We start from the raw sequence: 6,520 nt of genomic DNA, 5'->3' as shown, positions 1-6,520 counted from the left end.
ATAATTTCAGCATCAGAACCCAATAATAGTTTGACACACTTTCAGCTCCACAACGGGGGAACTGTTAACCTAACAGGATTAATTATTAAGTTAATTTACATAAATGTTGTATGCCTCAGGGAAAGGCCAACATAACTGTAATCTTTAAAGACTTGCTCTAACCATAATAGTGGCCACTGGAGACACCCACAGATTTAACAACATACCATTACAGCAGGCAGAAAGCAAAAACATTCAGCCTGTTCATGTACCTGTAATCACAAACAAGAGCCATGCTTGTCTACAGAGGTGTCAATATATCAGAACATCTTCAAATTTGAGCAAGATGTTTTTTTTTTCACATTTAACAATAATCACCATAGAAGTGTTTAAAGTAGATTTTTCCCCATGTACATTTAAAAGTAGCTCAACAGAGGCAGGTTTCCATGGTCATATTTTGTGCTTCATACTATACTGTACATTTTTAAAGTAGTCCGGTCTGGACTGCATTCAGCCAGTCTAGTACACATACTCTTTCACCTGAAAAACCCAGAGACTGGCCCTTCCCAGTTGGGATTTATTGATGATGTCAATGCATGAGTGTTTGATAAGTGGCATTTGTGCTAGCCCTCATTTAATCTGATTCAAATAATATTATGAGGAAATTATGCAAAGCCTGCGCTAATTAAAACCAGAAGAAAACATGCAGTGGTCTCATATTTTGTGTGTGGTTTCAGGTGAAAATGAAACTTTAGGATTTAATCATAGGTGTACGTGAGATTTCAGTCTGTATGTATCGTTTACACTAAGTCTGACAGTGTTTTTATGGGAAATGTGGAAAAATAGTAACTTTGTAGTTCCTCTATTCTTAAACAGCTGCTCGTCTGGTTCTGCTCCCACTGTCCCACCACCCCCTGCCCCTACCTCAAATCTAAATCCAAGAATCTGGTGTAACAGGAAGCTCCGCATGTTATTCGTCTGTAACCCTTAAAGTGTGTTTTTTGTACGCCTACACAAAGAATGGCGAAAGAAAAAAATTAAAAAGGGGACTTACCTGACTATATCAGGTATCTTCTGAGGAACATGGTGAACCTGTTTAACAATTGTCACACCATGGTGGAGGCTTTTGTGCCCCTTGTCAACACTTTGACGGTCACTGTAGACAGGAAAAACTATAGCTCAGCTGGCTTGACTTTTTTCCATCAGAACAATTACATGAAATCTTTGTTTAATTATTTGGTTAATGAAATGTGATGAAAGGAATTTACTATTACTGGTTTTCAATGACCAACCCTGCTATGAGCATGTGCTTAAATCATCTTTGTGTCTGAAACACTGGCCATATATTAATTTGGACAATGAATTATCTCCAACCAATGTATAAGAGTGAAGCCAAAACATACCCTCTACAGGCACTGACATATGGAGCCAAGTCATGCACAAAAGGGAGCTGGCTGGTTGAACCTATGAATTAAAACCATGCTACTTCAGAAAACACGTTAAAGCTGCTGATAAAACATCCTAAATATCTCGGATTAGTACATTTTAGGGACGCTTACAGTTAGCTGGCTAAACAGCTTAATCAGACATCAAATTAGCAGGCACAGGATTTACAAGTCAGTTAAACTGTTGTCTGTTTTGCAGTACTCACTGAAGATTCTTCTGCACATGGTCATGGTGTTAGAGTCGCTTTCGTTATAAAACATTTTTGCACCCTGAGTGAAGTTACCCACTCAGTAAGCAACTCTCTGCCTGTGGAAATGGGTGGTACTTCCACATGACAGGTGTGCTAAACTCCATGTAGGAGCTCCTCCTAGTTCAAAGTTCCCATATCCATCTTTTTCCCACAATGAGCAGCTCAGGATTACCCCAATACCACAGCTGCACCTTGTTTGAGTGGAAAAGACAAAATACTATTGTGTAAAGCTTATGAGTCACAAACGCATCAGAAGAAAGATCCCTCATAATACAAAAAAATACTAACAATTAGTTTTTATTAAGATATAAGTTGTAAGATTTGTTTAGAAGTTTTAAGGAGATATTTACCCAGTTTGAGTATATGATTGTTTGTTTTAGGTACCATGTAAACCAAATATTGGTTGAAATTGACTCATTTAAACTCAGTTCAAGTTTTTACCTCAATTTTACTGAGTGAGATCTGAAATATTCTGGCCTTTTTCTTTACAGTCGAGCTTTTTTGGCTGACTGCCTGGGTCTGTTTGTGTCTGACTGAGTGCCTGAGGGAGTGACGATACTTTCAGTGCCGTACATACTGAAATGCGTCATGGGCAGGGTTTAGTTGTATCCAAAGTAAGGACTATCCTAAACATCTATTTCCCTATTCAGCTAAATGCTCATTTAAATTTTGTTTAACCCACTATCTCAAGAGGTGAAAATCCCTGGAAAACAGTCAAATTCGGGCCATTGTGTCAGCGGGTGTGATGTTAGCCTGATATGCTCTCTACAGCGTGGCTAACATTAAAAGCTAGCACTGCCAGCCTTTGTTCCTCTTTGCAGATTATCCTTATGCAGAATATCAGGCTTTGGGGTTTGGCCTCTTTTCACTTTGAGTATTTATGTGTGAATTCAACCCTTGACAGCCTACAAACAACTTTATTTCCATTTACTACTTCAAAAAACTGTCATACTGCTCTGTTCCTGCTGCACGCTAACCGCTAAGCCACCGCTGACTTCTTATATTTACATCCAGTGAAGTGCCAGACAGGAAGGCAGCGGACGTTAACTGAAACTACATCGGCCTCTAGTGGTGGGAGGTTTATTACAGTTTGAAAGAGCATTATAGAGTGGGATTTCAAGCCTGTGTACATGAAAAATGATAAGTAATTACCGTAAAATACCAAATAATAGCCGGGGCGTTTATTTGTTTTAATCACTGAGCAGACAAGGCATTTATTTGGGACCAGGCAGCTATTTAGGACAAGCGTTTAATTCCTTTCTCCCAAAAATCTTGCTTAGCAAAAAATGGAAAAATATGGTAAATTTAATCAAACTATTTATTTACACCAGTATGAATATCACCTTTACATTTTTGAGACAAGATTACAGTACCATTTTGTCTTCTTTTGTCAACTCAGCACTCTCTAAACACTTTAAATACTGGTTTATTTTTCTCGCTGCACCGAGGCCACGGCGCTGCTATCTCACTTGAGAAAACAAGCAAGGGACGGGGGTGCCCCAGCCAATGAGGAGGCTTGTACTCACAGCCAATCAGGCTCAGGTCAGCGGGAGCATTCCTATTGACCGCTGTATTTTCTTGCCTGTGATTCGGCCATTGATTTCGGTGGAAAAGCAGAGCAAAATCACTCCACAAGAGCTTTGCCTTTGTCAGTATTCAATTCAGTGGACATTCTCATCCGCAAGGAGGTATGTAAGTAGAGGGGCAGCGCTACGGAGCTCAAACAGTCCATGAGTCAAACACAGAGAAGAACAGGAATGGAGGGGGAGTTGAGAGTGAATTTTATACGGTTCTCATCAAAAGTCACATACATTAACATACATTTAAATAAATAACACTTGGCGTTTATTTGGAACAGGCGGTTATTTATCAAAATGTACTGCTACACCTGGCGGTTAATTGGGATCCAGCGATTAAAGGGAACCCAGCTATTATTTGGTATTTTACTGTAGTTTAACCGACTCATAAATCCTGCGCCAGCTAATTTGGTAAACTAATGTAACCATTTTACCGATTAACCAAGCACACCCCTAACCCAGAGCTGTTTATAATGGCTGCCTCCACTGCAGGGATTAATCAGATGTTGCTTCATCACAGCGTCAGTTTTACCACAATTGGGCCACGGTTCTGCATGAAATAGAGAAGAATAGAGCAACTCTGGAAGTTTTTTAATGATGCAAAAGATCTGTCGACCTGCTACGGCATTATGTGATAGTTACAGGGAAAGGGTTAGTTGATGTGAGTGGTTGTATACAAAGCCTGCCGGTGGAGTGTTTAACTTGGACTTAGCCACAGCAGCAGTTTGTCAGAACTGTACGTCTCTTTGGGCAAGGGCAGAGAGGAACACTGAAAGCTTTCTGTGACAGAAAAGATGTTTTTGCTCTTCTCCCGGTGGCATGTGTTTGTGATCGTTACTGTGGAGTTTTCCGGTGTATTCAGGGGCTGCTGCCGCAGTAGCTGTTAGCTCAGATGTAGCTGTAGGAAAGCTGGAGTTTAATTAGAAAGGACAACATTTCTTTTTAAAACAAGAGGAGAGAGCTGCACAGAACGCTTGTCTTGGCAGAGAAGATGTTTTTGCACGCCCCCTGAGCGGCTTTGGCATAAACTTTAGATGAAGCTCTACCATTAGCAAGTGAAGGCAGCGGTAGCTTGCACAAGAGTAGCGCAGCACACTACGCAAGTTGTCACTCTGATTGGCCCACCAGGAATGTGATGGACTAAATGTTCCTCCAATCACCTTCTGAAGATTTTCTGAAAAGTCCTGCCCTTCCCAAACACTTTCCATGGGAGCATTCCCAGATTATTCTGAAATATATTCATGAAATAGGTAAGAGGCATGCCAGGTTAGTCGTTTGGGGCCGAAAGGGCTTTATGTTTTAAACTTCAAGGGTCCTTTATTTCTCAACCCACAGACATTAGGGTCAGCACTGTTACAAACTCCAAAAATTATTCACTCTGCCAGAACACACAATTCAGTCAGGCATTTTAACGGCATCCCAGATAGTTGCAATCAGCCTTATACTAGGTTTGAATGTAGTCTTGTTTCTAGGTGGTAGAGTAGACCTGTTCTGGAGGAAGTTGAAATATCTTGTATCACAGGTTTTCCCATGCAAAAAAATCAACAGCAGACTCCAACCAGAGAGACTAGTTTTTTGTCGGTTTATTGACATTGTCATTGTCTCCGTCCCAACACTGGTGACGTCCATACAAAGTGTTTCAGTGGCCCTGATGTAAAAATCACATCTGTTGTCAAGTTAACAAATGAAATGCAAAAGTACATAATACACTCAACATGTTGTAAATAGAGTTCTTATTTTGTGTTATATATGTTGGTCTAAAACACAAGGCACTTAGACACCATTGAAATACTGATTAGGATAATTCAAAGTGCAAACAATACAAAGTAAATCAACACAGAAACTGGCCTCATGTGGCCATTGTCAGACATTCATGCTTAAAAAATACTCAACAGACATTTTATTCTATTGTTTGGCTTTTTGTTGTGTACCGTTTCAACATTAATCTGAAGCAAATGTGTACTTACTGTTGCCTAATACACACTTTTGTCCAGCTTTGTTCCTCTGTGAATGCAGTCCTCGGTCGGTCTTGTCTAAAAGAGTCGGGCTGATCATGGTTAGATCATTGTCTTGGAATGATAAATGTAGAAAGTACTTATGGTAGACTGAAAGCAAATAATTCAACCTTAAACCTACATTCAGTTGCGTCAACATACATCTGTCCTGTGACTTGAACATTTCACATGGTTGGAAAGAGAGTGGGTTTAAAAGTATAATATGCAACATGTTAACATTACTATAGCAGGTACCAAATATACAGCATTGTCAAACTCACTCTGGGTTTGTGGTTCTCAGCTCTGTGTTTACTCAGAGAGTCTTGTCAGTTAATATCAGAGACTCATACAGGGTTTTTTTCTCCATAAGCCCCTCCCTTCCTTTAACCCCTCCACCACGCTGGTGAAGAAAGGCAACCACTCAGGGATGCTGTATGTAGTGGTGAAAAGGTGCAGTTTTGCGGCAAAGTGCAATTCAACTAGTGGACTTACTAAAGGAGAAAAGACGGTTTTGTCTTAAATAGAGAATGAAGAACTCCATGTCTGAATTAGATGAGTCCTACAGATGACTGCTCTTGGTAGAAACACCAAAAGAGGCGGGGCAGTGTGCTCAAATGGGACATCTACAGGACTGAAAGCAACACATTTAATGAAGAATAGCTGACGTCCTCACTGAAATCACTCCTCAATGATTAAGGGGGCTTTCCCACTAGGGGCCCGGCCCTGGATCTGAGTACACTTGAGCACAGAGTCCAGTTCGTTTTGGTCAGTTAATGCATGGATTTTTTTTCCCCGGGTTATGACCCAGGTGGTTGCCATGGCAGCATCTTCTTCTTTCTCCATTTGCAAACCAGCTACATGCATACCACCACCTGCTGTATCAGACTGAGTACATGTGGGCCCGGGCATGGATCAATGGAGGGAGAAAGGAGGGGCAGGAATTGCGCTACAGCGCGGTCCCAATCAATCGAGCCTAATGTAAAAGAACCCCAAATATGTGACATTTCCACATATTAGACCCCTAAAACACAGCCTTAGCTGTCTTAAATCCACTGTGTCCAGATGGCAGTGGAAAAAATTAGCTATAATGCCTTCTTTTTAAAAACTTCTCATACTGTAGTGAAGGATTGTATCAATGTGCACAAGAAAACATTCCCCTAACCACAACAGTTTCCTTCTACTTTAACATTTTGTGCACATTTTAAAAACATACACATAGTGTGTTGTTTCAGCCAATTTGATGAGACTTGTGGGATATCTAGAATGATTAATAT

The sequence above is a fragment of the Cheilinus undulatus genome, linkage group 4, assembly GCF_018320785.1.
Source record: "Cheilinus undulatus linkage group 4, ASM1832078v1, whole genome shotgun sequence".
NCBI classification, from domain to species: Eukaryota; Metazoa; Chordata; class Actinopteri; order Labriformes; family Labridae; genus Cheilinus; species Cheilinus undulatus.
The sequence above is the reverse complement of the archived record's forward strand: the minus strand, read 5'-3'. Positions refer to the sequence as shown.